This window comes from Mobula hypostoma, chromosome 9 (genome assembly GCF_963921235.1).
Source record: "Mobula hypostoma chromosome 9, sMobHyp1.1, whole genome shotgun sequence".
NCBI classification, from domain to species: Eukaryota; Metazoa; Chordata; class Chondrichthyes; order Myliobatiformes; family Myliobatidae; genus Mobula; species Mobula hypostoma.
The window spans coordinates 72,888,266-72,910,083 of record NC_086105.1 but is presented as its reverse complement, the minus strand read 5'-3'; positions in this window follow the sequence as shown (position 1 = coordinate 72,910,083).

Sequence of the window (21,818 nt, the reverse complement as noted above, 5' to 3'; positions counted from 1 at the left end):
GCAGAGTGCACAGGGAGACACTGTATAATTCAGCAGAGTGCACAGGGAGAGACAGCTGTGTAATTCAGCAGAGTGCACAGGGAGACACTGTATAATTCAGCAGAGTGCACAGGGAGACACTGTATAATTCAGCAGAGTGCACAGGGAGACACTGTATAATTCAGCAGAGTGCACAGGGAGACACTGTATAATTCAGCAGAGTGCACAGGGAGACACTGTATAATTCAGCAGAGTGCACAGGGAGACACTGTATAATTCAGCACAGTGCACAGGTAGACACTGTGTAATTCAGCAGAGTGCACAGGTAGACACTGTATAATTCAGCAGAGTGCGCAGGGAGACACTGTATAATTCAGCAGAGTGCACAGGGAGACACTGTATAATTCAGCAGAGTGCACAGGGAGACACTGTATAATTCAGCAGAGTGCACAGGGAGACACTGTATAATTCAGTAGAGTGCACAGGGAGACACTGTATAATTCAGCAGAGTGCACAGGGAGACACTGTATAATTCAGCAGAGTGCACAGGGAGACACTGTATAATTCAGCAGAGTGCACAGGGAGACACTGTATAATTCAGCAGAGTGCACAGGGAGACACTGTATAATTCAGCAGAGTGCACAGGGAGACACTGTATAATTCAGCAGAGTGCACAGGGAGACACTGTATAATTCAGCAGAGTGCACAGGTAGACACTGTATAATTCAGCAGAGTGCACAGGGAGACACTGTATAATTCAGCAGAGTGCACAGGGAGACACTGTATAATTCAGCAGAGTGCACAGGGAGACGCTGTATAATTCAGCAGAGTGCACAGGGAGACACTGTGTAATTCAGCAGAGTGCACAGGGAGACACTGTATAATTCAGCAGAGTGCACAGGTAGACACTGTATAATTCAGCAGAGTGCACAGGGAGACACTGTATAATTCAGCAGAGTGCACAGGGAGACACTGTATAATTCAGCAGAGTGCACAGGGGGCACTGTATAATTCAGCAGAGTGCACAGGGAGACACTGTATAATTCAGCAGAGTGCACAGGGAGACGCTGTATAATTCAGCAGAGTGCACAGGGGCACTGTATAATTCAGCAGAGTGCACAGGGGCACTGTATAATTCAGCACAGTGCACAGGTAGACACTGTATAATTCAGCAGAGTGCACAGGGAGACACTGTATAATTCAGCAGAGTGCACAGGGAGACACTGTATAATTCAGCAGAGTGCACAGGGAGACACTGTATAATTCAGCAGAGTGCACAGGGAGACACTGTATAATTCAGCAGAGTGCACAGGGAGACACTGTATAATTCAGTAGAGTGCACAGGGAGACACTGTATAATTCAGCAGAGTGCACAGGGAGACACTGTATAATTCAGCACAGTGCACAGGTAGACACTGTGTAATTCAGCAGAGTGCACAGGTAGACACTGTATAATTCAGCAGAGTGCACAGGGAGACACTGTATAATTCAGCAGAGTGCACAGGGAGACACTGTATAATTCAGTAGAGTGCACAGGGAGACACTGTATAATTCAGCAGAGTGCACAGGGAGACACTGTATAATTCAGCAGAGTGCACAGGGAGACACTGTATAATTCAGCAGAGTGCACAGGTAGACACTGTATAATTCAGCAGAGTGCACAGGGAGACACTGTATAATTCAGCAGAGTGCACAGGGAGACACTGTATAATTCAGCAGAGTGCACGGGGAGACACTGTATAATTCAGCAGAGTGCACAGGGAGACACTGTATAATTCAGTAGAGTGCACAGGGAGACGCTGTATAATTCAGCAGAGTGCACAGGGAGACACTGTATAATTCAGCAGAGTGCACAGGGAGACACTGTATAATTCAGTAGAGTGCACAGGGAGACGCTGTATAATTCAGCAGAGTGCACAGGGAGATGCTGTATAATTCAGTAGAGTGCACGAGAAGACACTGTGTAATTCAGCAGAGTGCACAGGTAGACACTGTATAATTCAGCAGAGTGCACAGGGAGACACTGTATAATTCAGCAGAGTGCACAGGGAGACACTGTATAATTCAGCAGGGTGCACAGGGAGACACTGTATAATTCAGCAGAGTGCACAGGTAGACACTGTATAATTCAGCAGAGTGCACAGGGAGACACTGTATAATTCAGCAGAGTGCACAGGTAGACACTGTATAATTCAGTAGAGTGCACAGGTAGACACTGTATAATTCAGCAGAGTGCACAGGGAGACGCTGTATAATTCAGTAGAGTGCACAGGGAGATGCTGTATAATTCAGCACAGTGCACAGGTAGACACCTTGTAATTCAGCAGAGTGCACAGGTAGACACTGTATAATTCAGCAGAGTGCGCAGGGAGACACTGTATAATTCAGCACAGTGCACAGGGAGAAACTGTATAATTCAGCACAGTGCACGGGGAGACACTGTATAATTCAGCAGAGTGCACAGGGAGAAACTGTATAATTCAGCAGAGTGCACAGGGAGACACTGCATAATTCAGCAGAGTGCACAGGTAGACACTGTATAATTCAGCAGAGTGCACAGGGAGACACTGTATAATTCAGCAGAGTGCACAGGGAGACACTGTATAATTCAGCAGAGTGCACAGGGAGACACTGTATAATTCAGCAGAGTGCACAGGGAGACGCTGTATAATTCAGTAGAGTGCACGAGAAGACACTGTGTAATTCAGCAGAGTGCACAGGTAGACACTGTATAATTCAGCAGAGTGCACAGGGAGACACTGTATAATTCAGCAGAGTGCACAGGGAGACACTGTATAATTCAGCAGAGTGCACAGGGAGACACTGTATAATTCAGCAGAGTGCACAGGGAGACACTGTATAATTCAGCAGAGTGCACAGGGAGACACTGTATAATTCAGTAGAGTGCACAGGGAGACGCTGTATAATTCAGCAGAGTGCACAGGGAGACACTGTATAATTCAGCAGAGTGCACAGGGAGACACTGTATAATTCAGTAGAGTGCACAGGGAGACGCTGTATAATTCAGCAGAGTGCACAGGGAGACGCTGTATAATTCAGCACAGTGCACAGGTAGACACTGTGTAATTCAGCAGAGTGCACAGGTAGACACTGTATAATTCAGCAGAGTGCACAGGGAGACACTGTATAATTCAGCACAGTGCACAGGGAGACACTGTATAATTCAGCACAGTGCACGGGGAGACACTGTATAATTCAGCAGAGTGCACAGGGAGACACTGTATAATTCAGCAGAGTGCACAGGGAGACACTGTATAATTCAGCAGAGTGCACAGGGAGACACTGTATAATTCAGCAGAGTGCACAGGGAGACACTGTATAATTCAGCAGAGTGCACAGGGAGACACTGTATAATTCAGCAGAGTGCACAGGGAGACACTGTATAATTCAGCAGAGTGCACAGGGAGACACTGTATAATTCAGCAGAGTGCACAGGGAGACACTGTATAATTCAGCAGAGTGCACAGGGAGACACTGTATAATTCAGCAGAGTGCACAGGGAGACACTGTATAATTCAGCAGAGTGCACAGGGAGACACTGTATAATTCAGTAGAGTGCACAGGGAGACACTGTATAATTCAGCAGAGTGCACAGGTAGACACTGTATAATTCAGCAGAGTGCACAGGGAGACACTGTATAATTCAGCAGAGTGCAGCAGGAGACGTGCACAGGGAGACACTGTATAATTCAGCAGAGTGCACAGGGAGACACTGTATAATTCAGCAGAGTGCACAGGGAGACACTGTATAATTCAGCAGAGTGCACAGGAGACACTGTATAATTCAGTAGAGTGCACAGGGAGACACTGTATAATTCAGCAGAGTGCACAGGGAGACACTGTATAATTCAGCAGAGTGCACAGGGAGACACTGTATAATTCAGCAGAGTGCACAGGGAGACACTGTATAATTCAGCAGAGTGCACAGGGAGACGCTGTATAATTCAGCACAGTGCACAGGTAGACACTGTATAATTCAGCAGAGTGCACAGGTAGACACTGTATAATTCAGCAGAGTGCACAGGGAGACACTGTATAATTCAGCAGAGTGCACAGGGAGACACTGTATAATTCAGCAGAGTGCACAGGGAGACACTGTATAATTCAGCAGAGTGCACAGGGAGACACTGTATAATTCAGCAGAGTGCACAGGGAGACACTGTATAATTCAGCAGAGTGCACAGGGAGACACTGTATAATTCAGCAGAGTGCACAGGGAGACACTGTATAATTCAGCAGAGTGCACAGGGAGACACTGTATAATTCAGCAGAGTGCACAGGGAGACACTGTATAATTCAGCAGAGTGCACAGGGAGAACTGTATAATTCAGCAGAGTGCACAGGGAGACACTGTATAATTCAGCAGAGTGCACAGGGAGACACTGTATAATTCAGCAGAGTGCACAGGGAGACACTGTATAATTCAGCAGAGTGCACAGGGAGACACTGTATAATTCAGCAGAGTGCACAGGGAGACACTGTATAATTCAGCAGAGTGCACAGGGAGACACTGTATAATTCAGCAGAGTGCACAGGGAGACACTGTATAATTCAGCAGAGTGCACAGGGAGACACTGTATAATTCAGCAGAGTGCACAGGGAGACACTGTATAATTCAGCAGAGTGCACAGGGAGACACTGTATAATTCAGCAGAGTGCACAGGGAGACACTGTATAATTCAGCAGAGTGCACAGGGAGACACTGTATAATTCAGCAGAGTGCACAGGGAGACACTGTATAATTCAGCAGAGTGCACAGGGAGACACTGTATAATTCAGCAGAGTGCACAGGGAGACACTGTATAATTCAGCAGAGTGCACAGGGAGACACTGTATAATTCAGCAGAGTGCACAGGGAGACACTGTATAATTCAGCAGAGTGCACAGGGAGACACTGTATAATTCAGCAAGTGCACAGGGAGACACTGTATAATTCAGCAGAGTGCACAGGGAGACACTGTATAATTCAGCAGAGTGCACAGGGAGACACTGTATAATTCAGCAGAGTGCACAGGGAGACACTGTATAATTCAGCAGAGTGCACAGGGAGACACTGTATAATTCAGCAGAGTGCACAGGGAGACACTGTATAATTCAGCAGAGTGCACAGGGAGACACTGTATAATTCAGCTGCACAGGAGACCTATAATTCAGCAGAGTGCATGTAATTCAGCAGAGTGCACAGGGAGACCTGTATAATTCAGCAGAGTGCACAGGGAGCACTGTATAATTCAGCAGAGTGCACAGGGAGACACTGTATAATTCAGCAGAGTGCACAGGGAGACACTGTATAATTCAGCAGAGTGCACAGGGAGACACTGTATAATTCAGCAGAGTGCACAGGGAGACACTGTATAATTCAGCAGAGTGCACAGGGAGACACTGTATAATTCAGCAGAGTGCACAGGGAGACACTGTATAATTCAGCAGAGTGCACAGGGAGACACTGTATAATTCAGCAGAGTGCACAGGGAGACACTGTATAATTCAGTAGAGTGCACAGGGAGACACTGTATAATTCAGCAGAGTGCACAGGGAGACACTGTATAATTCAGCAGAGTGCACAGGGAGACACTGTATAATTCAGCAGAGTGCACAGGGAGACACTGTATAATTCAGCAGAGTGCACAGGGAGACACTGTATAATTCAGCAGAGTGCACAGGGAGACACTGTATAATTCAGCAGAGTGCACAGGGAGACACTGTATAATTCAGCAGAGTGCACAGGTAGACACTGTATAATTCAGTAGAGTGCACAGGGAGACACTGTATAATTCAGCAGAGTGCACAGGGAGACACTGTATAATTCAGTAGAGTGCACGAGAAGACACTGTATAATTCAGCAGAGTGCACAGGGGAGACACTGTATAATTCAGCAGAGTGCACAGGGAGACACTGTATAATTCAGCAGAGTGCACAGGGAGACGCTGTATAATTCAGTAGAGTGCACAGGGAGACACTGTATAATTCAGCAGAGTGCACAGGGAGACACTGTATAATTCAGCAGAGTGCACAGGTAGACACTGTATAATTCAGCAGAGTGCACAGGGAGACACTGTATAATTCAGCAGAGTGCACAGGGAGACACTGTATAATTCAGCAGAGTGCACAGGGAGACACTGTATAATTCAGCAGAGTGCACAGGGAGACACTGTATAATTCAGCAGAGTGCACAGGGAGACACTGTATAATTCAGCAGAGTGCACAGGGAGACACTGTATAATTCAGCAGAGTGCACAGGTAGACACTGTATAATTCAGTAGAGTGCACAGGTAGACACTGTATAATTCAGCAGAGTGCACAGGGAGACACTGTATAATTCAGCAGAGTGCACAGGGAGACACTGTATAATTCAGCAGAGTGCACAGGGAGACACTGTATAATTCAGCAGAGTGCACAGGGAGACACTGTATAATTCAGCAGAGTGCACAGGGAGACACTGTATAATTCAGCAGAGTGCACAGGGAGACACTGTATAATTCAGCAGAGTGCACAGGTAGACACTGTATAATTCAGCAGAGTGCACAGGGAGACACTGTATAATTCAGCAGAGTGCACAGGGAGACACTGTATAATTCAGCAGAGTGCACAGGGAGACACTGTATAATTCAGCAGAGTGCACAGGGAGACACTGTATAATTCAGCAGAGTGCACAGGGAGACACTGTATAATTCAGCAGAGTGCACAGGTAGACACTGTATAATTCAGCAGAGTGCACAGGGAGACACTGTATAATTCAGCAGGGTGCACAGGGAGACACTGTATAATTCAGCAGAGTGCACAGGGGGCACTGTATAATTCAGCAGAGTGCGCAGGGAGACACTGTATAATTCAGCAGAGTGCACAGGGAGACGCTGTATAATTCAGCAGAGTGCACAGGGGGCACTGTATAATTCAGCAGAGTGCACAGGGGTCACTGTATAATTCAGCACAGTGCACAGGTAGACACTGTATAATTCAGCAGAGTGCACAGGGGGCACTGTATAATTCAGTAGAGTGCACAGGGAGACACTGTATAATTCAGCAGAGTGCACAGGGAGACACTGTATAATTCAGCAGAGTGCACAGGTAGACACTGTATAATTCAGCAGAGTGCACAGGGAGACGCTGTATAATTCAGTAGAGTGCACAGGGAGACACTGTATAATTCAGCAGAGTGCACAGGTAGACACTGTGTAATTCAGTAGAGTGCACAGGGAGACACTGTATAATTCAGCACAGTGCACAGGGAGACACTGTATAATTCAGCAGAGTGCACAGGTAGACACTGTATAATTCAGTAGAGTGCACAGGGAGACACTGTATAATTCAGCAGAGTGCACAGGGAGACACTGTATAATTCAGTAGAGTGCACGAGAAGACACTGTATAATTCAGCAGAATGCACAGGGGAGACACTGTATAATTCAGCAGAGTGCACAGGGAGACACTGTATAATTCAGCAGAGTGCACAGGGAGACGCTGTATAATTCAGTAGAGTGCACAGGGAGACACTGTATAATTCAGCAGAGTGCACAGGGAGACACTGTATAATTCAGCACAGTGCACAGGTAGACACTGTATAATTCAGCAGAGTGCACGGGGAGACACTGTATAATTCAGCACAGTGCACAGGGAGACACTGTATAATTCAGCAGAGTGCACAGGTAGACACTGTATAATTCAGTAGAGTGCACAGGGAGACACTGTATAATTCAGCAGAGTGCACAGGGAGACACTGTATAATTCAGCAGAGTGCACAGGGAGACACTGTATAATTCAGCAGAGTGCACAGGTAGACACTGTATAATTCAGTAGAGTGCACAGGGAGACACTGTATAATTCAGCAGAGTGCACAGGGAGACACTGTATAATTCAGCAGAGTGCACAGGGAGACACTGTATAATTCAGCAGAGTGCACAGGGAGACACTGTATAATTCAGCAGAGTGCACAGGGAGACACTGTATAATTCAGCAGAGTGCACAGGGAGACACTGTATAATTCAGCAGAGTGCACAGGGAGACACTGTATAATTCAGCAGAGTGCACAGGGAGACACTGTATAATTCAGCAGAGTGCACAGGGAGACACTGTATAATTCAGCACAGTGCACGGGGAGACACTGTATAATTCAGCAGAGTGCACAGGGAGAAACTGTATAATTCAGTAGAGTGCACAGGGAGACGCTGTATAATTCAGCAGGGTGCACGGGGCGACACTGTATAATTCAGCAGAGTGCACAGGGAGAAACTGTATAATTCAGTAGAGTGCACAGGGAGACGCTGTATAATTCAGCAGAGTGCACAGGGAGACACTGTGTAATTCAGCAGAGTGCACAGGGAGACACTGTATAATTCAGCACAGTGCACAGGTAGACACTGAATAATTCAGCAGAGTGCACAGGGAGACACTGTATAATTCAGCAGAGTGCACAGGGAGACACTGTATAATTCAGCACAGTGCACGGGTCGACACTGTATAATTCAGCAGAGTGCACAGGTAGACACTGTATAATTCAGCAGAGTGCACAGGTAGACACTGTATAATTCAGCAGAGTGCACAGGGAGACACTGTATAATTCAGCACAGTGCACAGGGAGACACTGTATAATTCAGCAGAGTGCACAGGGAGACACTGTATAATTCAGCAGAGTGCACAGGGAGACACTGTATAATTCAGCAGAGTGCACAGGGAGACACTGTATAATTCAGTAGAGTGCACAGGGAGACACTGTATAATTCAGCAGAGTGCACAGGGAGACACTGTATAATTCAGCAGAGTGCACAGGGAGACACTGTATAATTCAGCAGAGTGCACAGGGAGACACTGTATAATTCAGCAGAGTGCACAGGGAGACACTGTATAATTCAGCAGAGTGCACAGGGAGACACTGTATAATTCAGCAAGTGCACAGGGAGACACTGTATAATTCAGCAGAGTGCACAGGGAGACACTGTATAATTCAGCAGAGTGCACAGGGAGACACTGTATAATTCAGCAGAGTGCACAGGGAGACACTGTATAATTCAGCAGAGTGCACAGGGGAGACACTGTATAATTCAGCAGAGTGCACAGGGAGACACTGTATAATTCAGCAGAGTGCACAGGGAGAAACTGTATAATTCAGTAGAGTGCACAGGGAGACGCTATATAATTCAGCAGAGTGCACAGGGAGACACTGTATAATTCAGCAGAGTGCACAGGGAGACACTGTATAATTCAGCAGAGTGCACAGGGGAGACACTGTATAATTCAGCAGAGTGCACAGGGAGAAACTGTATAATTCAGTAGAGTGCACAGGGAGACGCTGTATAATTCAGCAGAGTGCACAGGGAGACACTGTATAATTCAGCAGAGTGCACAGGGAGACACTGTATAATTCAGTAGAGTGCACAGGGAGACGCTGTATAATTCAGCAGAGTGCACAGGGAGACGCTGTATAATTCAGCACAGTGCACAGGTAGACACTGTGTAATTCAGCAGAGTGCACAGGTAGACACTGTATAATTCAGCAGAGTGCACAGGGAGACACTGTATAATTCAGCAGAGTGCACAGGGAGACACTGTATAATTCAGCAGAGTGCACAGGGAGACACTGTATAATTCAGCAGAGTGCACAGGTAGACACTGTATAATTCAGCAGAGTGCACAGGGAGACACTGTATAATTCAGCAGAGTGCACAGGTAGACACTGTATAATTCAGCAGAGTGCACAGGGAGACACTGTATAATTCAGCAGAGTGCACAGGGAGACACTGTATAATTCAGTAGAGTGCACAGGGAGACACTGTATAATTCAGCAGAGTGCACAGGGAGACACTTATAATTCAGCAGAGTGCACAGGGAGACACTGTATAATTCAGCAAGTGCACGGAGTGCACAGGGAGACACTGTATAATTCAGCAGAGTGCACAGGTAGACACTGTATAATTCAGCAGAGTGCACAGGGAGACACTGTATAATTCAGCAGAGTGCACAGGGAGACACTGTATAATTCAGCAGAGTGCACAGGGAGACCTGTATAATTCAGTAGAGTGCACAGGGAAGACACTGTATAATTCAGCAGAGTGCACAGGGAGACACTGTATAATTCAGCAGAGTGCACAGGGAGACACTGTATAATTCAGCAGAGTGCACGGGAGACACTGTATAATTCAGCAAGTGCACAGGGAGACACTGTATAATTCAGCAGAGTGCACAGGGAGACACTGTATAATTCAGCAAGTGCACAGGGAGACACTGTATAATTCAGCAGAGTGCACAGGGAGACACTGTATAATTCAGCAGAGTGCACAGGGAGACACTGTATAATTCAGCAGAGTACACAGGGAGACACTGTATAATTCAGCAGAGTGCACAGGGAGACACTGTATAATTCAGTAGAGTGCACAGGGAGACGCTGTATAATTCAGCAGAGTGCACAGGGAGACACTGTATAATTCAGCAGAGTGCACAGGGAGACACTGTATAATTCAGTAGAGTGCACAGGGAGACGCTGTATAATTCAGCAGAGTGCACAGGGAGACGCTGTATAATTCAGCACAGTGCACAGGGAGACACTGTATAATTCAGCAGAGTGCACAGGTAGACACTGTATAATTCAGCAGAGTGCACAGGGAGACACTGTATAATTCAGCAGAGTGCACAGGGAGACACTGTATAATTCAGCAGAGTGCACAGGGAGAGATAATTCAGCTGCACAGGGAGAACTGTATAATTCAGCAGAGTGCACAGGGAGACACTGTATAATTCAGCAGAGTGCACAGGTAGACACTGTATAATTCAGCACGAGAGACACTAATTCAGCAGAGTGCACAGGAGACACTGTATAATTCAGCAGAGTGCACAGGGAGACACTGTATAATTCAGCAGAGTGCACAGGGAGACACTGTATAATTCAGCAGAGTGCACAGGGAGACACTGTATAATTCAGCAGAGTGCACAGGGAGACACTGTATAATTCAGCAGAGTGCACAGGGAGACACTGTATAATTCAGCAGAGTGCACAGGTAGACACTGTATAATTCAGCAGAGTGCACAGGGAGACACTGTATAATTCAGCAGAGTGCACAGGGAGACACTGTATAATTCAGCAGAGTGCACAGGGAGACACTGTATAATTCAGCAGAGTGCACAGGGAGACACTGTATAATTCAGCAGAGTGCACAGGGAGACACTGTATAATTCAGCAGAGTGCACAGGGAGACACTGTATAATTCAGCAGAGTGCACAGGGAGACACTGTATAATTCAGCAGAGTGCACAGGGAGACACTGTATAATTCAGCAGAGTGCACAGGGAGACACTGTATAATTCAGCAGAGTGCACAGGGAGACACTGTATAATTCAGCAGAGTGCACAGGGAGACACTGTATAATTCAGCAGAGTGCACAGGGAGACACTGTATAATTCAGCAGAGTGCACAGGGAGACACTGTATAATTCAGCAGAGTGCACAGGGAGACACTGTATAATTCAGAGAGTGCACAGGGAGACACTGTATAATTCAGCAGAGTGCACAGGGAGACACTGTATAATTCAGTAGAGTGCACAGAGAAGACACTGTATAATTCAGCAGAGTGCACAGGTAGACACTGTATAATTCAGCAGAGTGCACAGGGAGACACTGTATAATTCAGCAGAGTGCACAGGGAGACACTGTATAATTCAGCAGAGTGCACAGGGAGACACTGTATAATTCAGTAGAGTGCACGAGAAGACACTGTATAATTCAGCAGAGTGCACAGGGAGACACTGTATAATTCAGCAGAGTGCACAGGGAGACAGGGGACACTGTATAATTCAGCAGAGTGCACAGGGAGACACTGTATAATTCAGCAGAGTGCACGGGAGACACTGTATAATTCAGCAAGTGCACAGGGAGACACTGTATAATTCAGCAGAGTGCACAGGGAGACACTGTATAATTCAGCAGAGTGCACAGACACTGTATAATTCAGCAGTGCACAGGGAGACACTGTATAATTCAGCAGAGTGCACAGGGAGACACTGTATAATTCAGCAGAGTGCACAGGGAGACACTGTATAATTCAGCAGAGTGCACAGGGAGACACTGTATAATTCAGCAGAGTGCACAGGGAGACACTGTATAATTCAGCAGAGTGCACAGGGAGACACTGTATAATTCAGCAGAGTGCACAGGGAGACACTGTATAATTCAGCAGAGTGCACAGGGAGACACTGTATAATTCAGCAGCACTGTATAATTCAGCAGAGTGCACAGGGAGACACTGTATAATTCAGTAGAGTGCACAGGGAGACACTGTATAATTCAGCAGAGTGCACAGGTAGACACTGTATAATTCAGCAGAGTGCACAGGGAGACACTGTATAATTCAGCAGAGTGCACAGGGAGACACTGTATAATTCAGCAGAGTGCACAGGGAGACACTGTATAATTCAGCAGAGTGCACAGGTAGACACTGTATAATTCAGCAGAGTGCACAGGGAGACACTGTATAATTCAGCAGAGTGCACAGGGAGACACTGTATAATTCAGCAGAGTGCACAGGGAGACACTGTATAATTCAGCAGAGTGCACAGGGAGACACTGTATAATTCAGCAGAGTGCACAGGGAGACACTGTATAATTCAGCAGAGTGCACAGGGAGACACTGTATAATTCAGCAGAGTGCACAGGGAGACACTGTATAATTCAGCAGAGTGCACAGGGAGACACTGTATAATTCAGCAGAGTGCACAGGGAGACACTGTATAATTCAGCAGAGTGCACAGGGAGACACTGTATAATTCAGCAGAGTGCACAGGGAGACACTGTATAATTCAGCAGAGTGCACAGGGAGACACTGTATAATTCAGTAGAGTGCACGAGAAGACACTGTATAATTCAGCAGAGTGCACAGGTAGACACTGTATAATTCAGCAGAGTGCACAGGGAGACACTGTATAATTCAGTAGAGTGCACAGGGAGACGCTGTATAATTCAGCAGAGTGCACAGGGAGACGCTGTATAATTCAGTAGAGTGCACGAGAAGACACTGTATAATTCAGCAGAGTGCACAGGTAGACACTGTATAATTCAGCAGAGTGCACAGGGAGACACTGTATAATTCAGCAGAGTGCACAGGGAGACACTGTATAATTCAGCAGAGTGCACAGGGAGACACTGTATTCAGCAGAGTTCAGCAAGTGCACAGGGAGACACTGTATAATTCAGCAGAGTGCACAGGGAGACACTGTATAATTCAGCAGAGTGCACAGGGAGACACTGTATAATTCAGCAGAGTGCACAGGGAGACACTGTATAATTCAGCAGAGTGCACAGGGAGACACTGTATAATTCAGCAGAGTGCACAGGGAGACACTGTATAATTCAGCAGAGTGCACAGGGAGAAACTGTATAATTCAGTAGAGTGCACAGGGAGACACTGTATAATTCAGCAGAGTGCACAGGGAGACACTGTATAATTCAGTAGAGTGCACAGGGAGACACTGTATAATTCAGTAGAGTGCACAGGGAGACGCTGTATAATTCAGCAGAGTGCACAGGGAGACACTGTATAATTCAGCAGAGTGCACAGGTAGACACTGTGTAATTCAGCAGAGTGCACAGGTAGACACTGTATAATTCAGCAGAGTGCACAGGGAGACACTGTATAATTCAGCAGAGTGCACAGGGAGACACTGTATAATTCAGCAGAGTGCACAGGGAGACACTGTATAATTCAGCAGAGTGCACAGGGAGACACTGTATAATTCAGCAGAGTGCACAGGGAGACACTGTATAATTCAGCAGAGTGCACAGGGAGACACTGTATAATTCAGCAGAGTGCACAGGAGACACTGTATAATTCAGCAGAGTGCACAGGAGACACTGTATAATTCAGCAGAGTGCACAGGGAGACCTGTATAATTCAGAGAGTGCACAGGGAGACCTGTATAATTCAGCAGAGTGCACAGGGAGACACTGTATAATTCAGCAGAGTGCACAGGGAGACACTGTATAATTCAGCAGAGTGCACAGGGAGACACTGTATAATTCAGCAGAGTGCACAGGTAGACACTGTATAATTCAGCAGAGTGCACAGGGAGACACTGTATAATTCAGTAGAGTGCACAGGGAGACACTGTATAATTCAGCAGAGTGCACAGGGAGACACTGTATAATTCAGCAATGCACAGGTAGACACTGTATATTCAGCAGAGTGCACAGGGAGACACTGTATAATTCAGCAGAGTGCACAGGGAGACACTGTATAATTCAGCAGAGTGCACAGGGAGACACTGTATAATTCAGCAGAGTGCACAGGGAGACACTGTATAATTCAGCAGAGTGCACAGGGAGACACTGTATAATTCAGCAGAGTGCACAGGGAGACACTGTATAATTCAGCAGAGTGCACAGGGAGACACTGTATAATTCAGCAGAGTGCACAGGGAGACACTGTATAATTCAGCAGAGTGCACAGGGAGACACTGTATAATTCAGCAGAGTGCACAGGGAGACACTGTATAATTCAGCAGAGTGCACAGGGAGACACTGTATAATTCAGCAGAGTGCACAGGGAGACACTGTATAATTCAGCAGAGTGCACAGGAGACACTGTAAATCAGCAGAGTGCACAGGGAGACACTGTATAATTCAGCAGAGTGCACAGGGAGACACTGTATAATTCAGCAGAGTGCACAGGGAGACACTGTATAATTCAGCAGAGTGCACAGGGAGACACTGTATAATTCAGCAGAGTGCACAGGGAGACACTGTATAATTCAGCAGAGTGCACAGGGAGACACTGTATAATTCAGCAGAGTGCACAGGGAGACACTGTATAATTCAGCAGAGTGCACAGGGAGACACTGTATAATTCAGCAGAGTGCACAGGGAGACACTGTATAATTCAGCAGAGTGCACAGGGAGACACTGTATAATTCAGCAGAGTGCACAGGGAGACACTGTATAATTCAGCAGAGTGCACAGGTGCAGAGACACTGTATAATTCAGCAGAGTGCACAGGTAGACACTGTATAATTCAGCAGAGTGCACAGGGAGACACTGTTATAATTCAGCAGAGTGCACAGGGAGACACTGTATAATTCAGCAGAGTGCACAGGGAGACACTGTATAATTCAGCAGAGTGCACAGGGAGACACTGTATAATTCAGCACGAGTGCACAGGGAGACACTGTATAATTCAGCAGAGTGCACAGGGAGACACTGTATAATTCAGCAGAGTGCACAGGGAGACACTGTATAATTCAGCAGAGTGCACAGGGAGACACTGTATAATTCAGCAGAGTGCACAGGGAGACACTGTATAATTCAGCAGAGTGCACAGGGAGACACTGTATAATTCAGCAGAGTGCACAGGGAGACACTGTATAATTCAGCAGAGTGCACAGGGAGACACTGTATAATTCAGCAGTGCACAGGAGACACAGAGTGTGTATAATTCAGCAGAGTGCACAGGGAGACACTGTATAATTCAGACACGAGTGTTAATTCAGAAGGCACGGGAGACACTGTATAATTCAGCAGAGTGCACAGGGAGACACTGTATAATTCAGCAGAGTGCACAGGGAGACACTGTATAATTCAGCAGAGTGCACAGGGAGACACTGTATAATTCAGCAGAGTGCACAGGGAGACACTGTATAATTCAGCAGAGTGCACAGGGAGACACTGTATAATTCAGCAGAGTGCACAGGGAGACACTGTATAATTCAGCAGAGTGCACAGGGAGACACTGTATAATTCAGCAGAGTGCACAGGGAGACACTGTATAATTCAGCAGAGTGCACAGGGAGACACTGTATAATTCAGCAGAGTGCACAGGGAGACACTGTATAATTCAGCAGAGTGCACAGGGAGACACTGTATAATTCAGCAGAGTGCACAGGGAGACACTGTATAATTCAGCACGAGTGCACAGGGAGGAGACACTGTATAATTCAGCAGAGTGCACGGGGAGACACTGTATAATTCAGCAGAGTGCACAGGGAGACACTGTATAATTCAGCAGAGTGCACAGGGAGACACTGTATAATTCAGCAGAGTGCACAGGGAGACGCTGTATAATTCAGTAGAGTGCACGAGAAGACACTGTGTAATTCAGCAGAGTGCACAGGTAGACACTGTATAATTCAGCAGAGTGCACAGGGAGACACTGTATAATTCAGCAGAGTGCACAGGTAGACACTGTATAATTCAGCAGAGTGCACAGGGAGACACTGTATAATTCAGCAGAGTGCACAGGGAGACACTGTATAATTCAGCAGAGTGCACAGGGAGACACTGTATAATTCAGCAGAGTGCACAGGGAGACACTGTATAATTCAGCAGAGTGCACAGGGAGACACTGTATAATTCAGCAGAGTGCACAGGGAGACACTGTATAATTCAGCAGAGTGCACAGGGAGACACTGTATAATTCAGCAGAGTGCACAGGGAGACACTGTATAATTCAGCAGAGTGCACAGGGAGACACTGTATAATTCAGCAGAGTGCACAGGGAGACACTGTATAATTCAGTAGAGTGCACAGGGAGACACTGTATAATTCAGCAGAGTGCACAGGTAGACACTGTATAATTCAGCAGAGTGCACAGGGAGACACTGTATAATTCAGTAGAGTGCACAGGGAGACGCTGTATAATTCAGCAGAGTGCACAGGGAGACGCTGTATAATTCAGTAGAGTGCACGAGAAGACACTGTGTAATTCAGCAGAGTGCACAGGTAGACACTGTATAATTCAGCAGAGTGCACAGGGAGACACTGTATAATTCAGCAGAGTGCACAGGGAGACACTGTATAATTCAGCAGAGTGCACGGGGAGACACTGTATAATTCAGCAGAGTGCACAGGGAACACTGGAGACACGCACGGGAACCTGTTAATTCAGCAGAGTGCACGGTAGATAATTCAGCAGAGTGCACAGGGAGACACTGTATAATTCAGCACTGAGTGCACAGGTATAATTCAGAGTATAATTCAGCAGAGTGCACAGGGAGACACTGATGTATAATTCAGCAGAGTGCACAGGGAGACACTGTATAATTCAGCAGAGTGCACAGGGAGACACTGTATAATTCAGCAGAGTGCACAGGGAGAAACTGTATAATTCAGTAGAGTGCACAGGGAGACGCTGTATAATTCAGCAGAGTGCACAGGGAGACACTGTATAATTCAGCAGAGTGCACAGGGAGACACTGTATAATTCAGTAGAGTGCACAGGGAGACGCTGTATAATTCAGCAGAGTGCACAGGGAGATGCTGTATAATTCAGTAGAGTGCACGAGAAGACACTGTGTAATTCAGCAGAGTGCACAAGTAGACACTGTATAATTCAGCAGAGTGCACAGGGAGACACTGTATAATTCAGCAGAGTGCACAGGGAGACACTGTATAATTCAGCAGAGTGCACAGGGAGACACTGTATAATTCAGCAGAGTGCACAGGGAGACACTGTATAATTCAGCAGGGTGCACAGGGAGACACTGTATAATTCAGCAGAGTGCACAGGTAGACACTGTATAATTCAGCAGAGTGCACAGGTAGACACTGTATAATTCAGCAGAGTGCACAGGGAGACACTGTATAATTCAGTAGAGTGCACAGGGAGACACTGTATAATTCAGCAGAGTGCACAGGGAGACACTGTATAATTCAGCAGAGTGCACAGGGAGACACTGTATAATTCAGCAGAGTGCACAGGTAGACACTGTATAATTCAGCAGAGTGCACAGGGAGACACTGTATAATTCAGCAGAGTGCACAGGGAGACACTGTATAATTCAGTAGAGTGCACAGGGAGACGCTGTATAATTCAGCAGAGTGCACAGGGAGACGCTGTATAATTCAGTAGAGTGCACGAGAAGACACTGTGTAATTCAGCAGAGTGCACAGGTAGACACTGTATAATTCAGCAGAGTGCACAGGGAGACACTGTATAATTCAGTAGAGTGCACAGGGAGACGCTGTATAATTCAGCAGAGTGCACAGGGAGACGCTGTATAATTCAGTAGAGTGCACGAGAAGACACTGTGTAATTCAGCAGAGTGCACAGGTAGACACTGTATAATTCAGCAGAGTGCACAGGGAGACACTGTATAATTCAGCAGAGTGCACAGGGAGACACTGTATAATTCAGCAGAGTGCACGGGGAGACACTGTATAATTCAGCACAGTGCACAGGGAGACACTGTGTAATTCAGCAGAGTGCACAGGGAGACACTGTATAATTCAGCACAGTGCACAGGGAGACACTGTATAATTCAGCAGAGTGCACAGGGAGACACTGTATAATTCAGCAGAGTGCACAGGGAGACACTGTATAATTCAGCAGAGTGCACGGGGAGACACTGTATAATTCAGCAGAGTGCACAGGGAGAAACTGTATAATTCAGTAGAGTGCACAGGGAGACGCTGTATAATTCAGCAGAGTGCACAGGGAGACACTGCATAATTCAGTAGAGTGCACAGGGAGACACTGTATAATTCAGTAGAGTGCACAGGGAGACGCTGTATAATTCAGCAGAGTGCACAGGGAGATGCTGTATAATTCAGCACAGTGCACAGGTAGACACCTTGTAATTCAGCAGAGTGCACAGGTAGACACTGTATAATTCAGCAGAGTGCGCAGGGAGACACTGTATAATTCAGCACAGTGCACAGGGAGAAACTGTATAATTCAGCACAGTGCACGGGGAGACACTGTATAATTCAGCAGAGTGCACAGGGAGAAACTGTATAATTCAGCAGAGTGCACAGGGAGACACTGTATAATTCAGCAGAGTGCACAGGTAGACACTGTATAATTCAGCAGAGTGCACAGGGAGACACTGTATAATTCAGCAGAGTGCACAGGGAGACACTGTATAATTCAGCAGAGTGCACAGGGAGACACTGTATAATTCAGTAGAGTGCACAGGGAGACGCTGTATAATTCAGCAGAGTGCACAGGGAGACGCTGTATAATTCAGTAGAGTGCACGAGAAGACACTGTGTAATTCAGCAGAGTGCACAGGTAGACACTGTATAATTCAGCAGAGTGCACAGGGAGACACTGTATAATTCAGTAGAGTGCACAGGGAGACGCTGTATAATTCAGCAGAGTGCACAGGGAGACGCTGTATAATTCAGTAGAGTGCACGAGAAGACACTGTGTAATTCAGCAGAGTGCACAGGTAGACACTGTATAATTCAGCAGAGTGCACAGGGAGACACTGTATAATTCAGCAGAGTGCACAGGGAGACACTGTATAATTCAGCAGAGTGCACGGGGAGACACTGTATAATTCAGCACAGTGCACAGGGAGACACTGTGTAATTCAGCAGAGTGCACAGGGAGATACTGTATAATTCAGCACAGTGCACAGGGAGACACTGTATAATTCAGCAGAGTGCACGGGGAGACACTGTATAATTCAGCAGAGTGCACAGGGAGACACTGTATAATTCAGCAGAGTGCACAGGGAGAAACTGTATAATTCAGTAGAGTGCACAGGGAGAAACTGTATAATTCAGTAGAGTGCACAGGGAGACGCTGTATAATTCAGCAGAGTGCACAGGGAGACACTGTATAATTCAGCAGAGTGCACGGGGAGAAACTGTATAATTCAGTAGAGTGCACAGGGAGAAACTGTATAATTCAGTAGAGTGCACAGGGAGACGCTGTATAATTCAGCAGAGTGCACAGGGAGACACTGTATAATTCAGTAGAGTGCACAGGGAGACACTGTATAATTCAGTAGAGTGCACAGGGAGACACTGTATAATTCAGTAGAGTGCACAGGGAGACGCTGTATAATTCAGCAGAGTGCACAGGGAGACGCTGTATAATTCAGCACAGTGCACAGGTAGACACTGTGTAATTCAGCAGAGTGCACAGGTAGACACTGTATAATTCAGCAGAGTGCGCAGGGAGACACTGTATAATTCAGCACAGAGCACAGGGAGAAACTGTATAATTCAGCACAGTGCACGGGGAGACACTGTATAATTCAGCAGAGTGCACAGGGAGAAACTGTATAATTCAGCAGAGTGCACAGGGAGACACTGTATAATTCAGCAGAGTGCACAGGTAGACACTGTATAATTCAGCAGAGTACACAGGGAGACACTGTATAATTCAGCAGAGTGCACAGGGAGACACTGTATAATTCAGTAGAGTGCACAGGGAGACGCTGTATAATTCAGCAGAGTGCACAGGGAGACGCTGTATAATTCAGTAGAGTGCACGAGAAGACACTGTGTAATTCAGCAGAGTGCACAGGTAGACACTGTATAATTCAGCAGAGTGCACAGGGAGACACTGTATAATTCAGCAGAGTGCACAGGGAGACACTGTATAATTCAGTAGAGTGCACAGGGAGACGCTGTATAATTCAGCAGAGTGCACAGGGAGACGCTGTATAATTCAGTAGAGTGCACGAGAAGACACTGTGTAATTCAGCAGAGTGCACAGGTAGACACTGTATAATTCAGCAGAGTGCACAGGGAGACACTGTATAATTCAGCAGAGTGCACAGGGAGACACTGTATAATTCAGCAGAGTGCACAGGGAGACACTGTATAATTCAGCAGAGTGCACAGGGAGACACTGTATAATTCAGCAGAGTGCACAGGGAGACACTGTATAATTCAGTAGAGTGCACGAGAAGACACTGTATAATTCAGTAGAGTGCACAGGGAGACACTGTATAATTCAGCAGAGTGCACAGGGAGACACTGTATAATTCAGTAGAGTGCACGGGGAGACACTGTGTAATTCAGCAGAGTGCACAGGGAGACACTGTATAATTCAGCAGAGTGCACAGGGAGACACTGTATAATTCAGCAGAGTGCACAGGTAGACACTGTATAATTCAGCAGAGTGCACAGGGAGACACTGTATAATTCAGCAGAGTGCACAGGTAGACACTGTATAATTCAGCAGAGTGCACAGGGAGACACTGTATAATTCAGTAGAGTGCACGGGGAGACACTGTATAATTCAGCAGAGTGCACAGGGAGACGCTGTATAATTCAGTAGAGTGCACGAGAAGACACTGTGTAATTCAGCAGAGTGCACAGGTAGACACTGTATAATTCAGCAGAGTGCACAGGGAGACACTGTATAATTCAGTAGAGTGCACAGGGAGACGCTGTATAATTCAGCAGAGTGCACAGGGAGACGCTGTATAATTCAGTAGAGTGCACGAGAAGACACTGTGTAATTCAGCAGAGTGCACAGGTAGACACTGTATAATTCAGCAGAGTGCACAGGGAGACACTGTATAATTCAGCAGAGTGCACAGGGAGACACTGTATAATTCAGCAGAGTGCACGGGGAGACACTGTATAATTCAGCACAGTGCACAGGGAGACACTGTGTAATTCAGCAGAGTGCACAGGGAGACACTGTATAATTCAGCACAGTGCACAGGGAGACACTGTATAATTCAGCAGAGTGCACAGGGAGACACTGTATAATTCAGCAGAGTGCACGGGGAGACACTCTAGGAACAAAAAATGCTTTTAAGGCACGAATCTTACTCTGGAAATTTAATCAACACGCAGGCTCTGGGACGCAAACATTGTGTTACAGTCATAATTCCATCAACTCTTCGAAATCCTAATGAAAATTCTGCTGCCATATTCTTGGACAGGGAAATCCAGTTCCGTGAGTGAACAATGCTGGATTTCCATGTCAATGTGGGGGTGTGATGAGCAAAGGAACTCGTAGGTGGTGGTGTACCCCGAAGCATATGTCCTTTTCCTGCTGAGTGGTTGAGATGTTGGTTTGAGAGTGCTGATAGATTCGTATTTAAATCTGTTGTGAATCAAACAACCAGCTCTCTCTAATGATCCGCAGATCATCAGT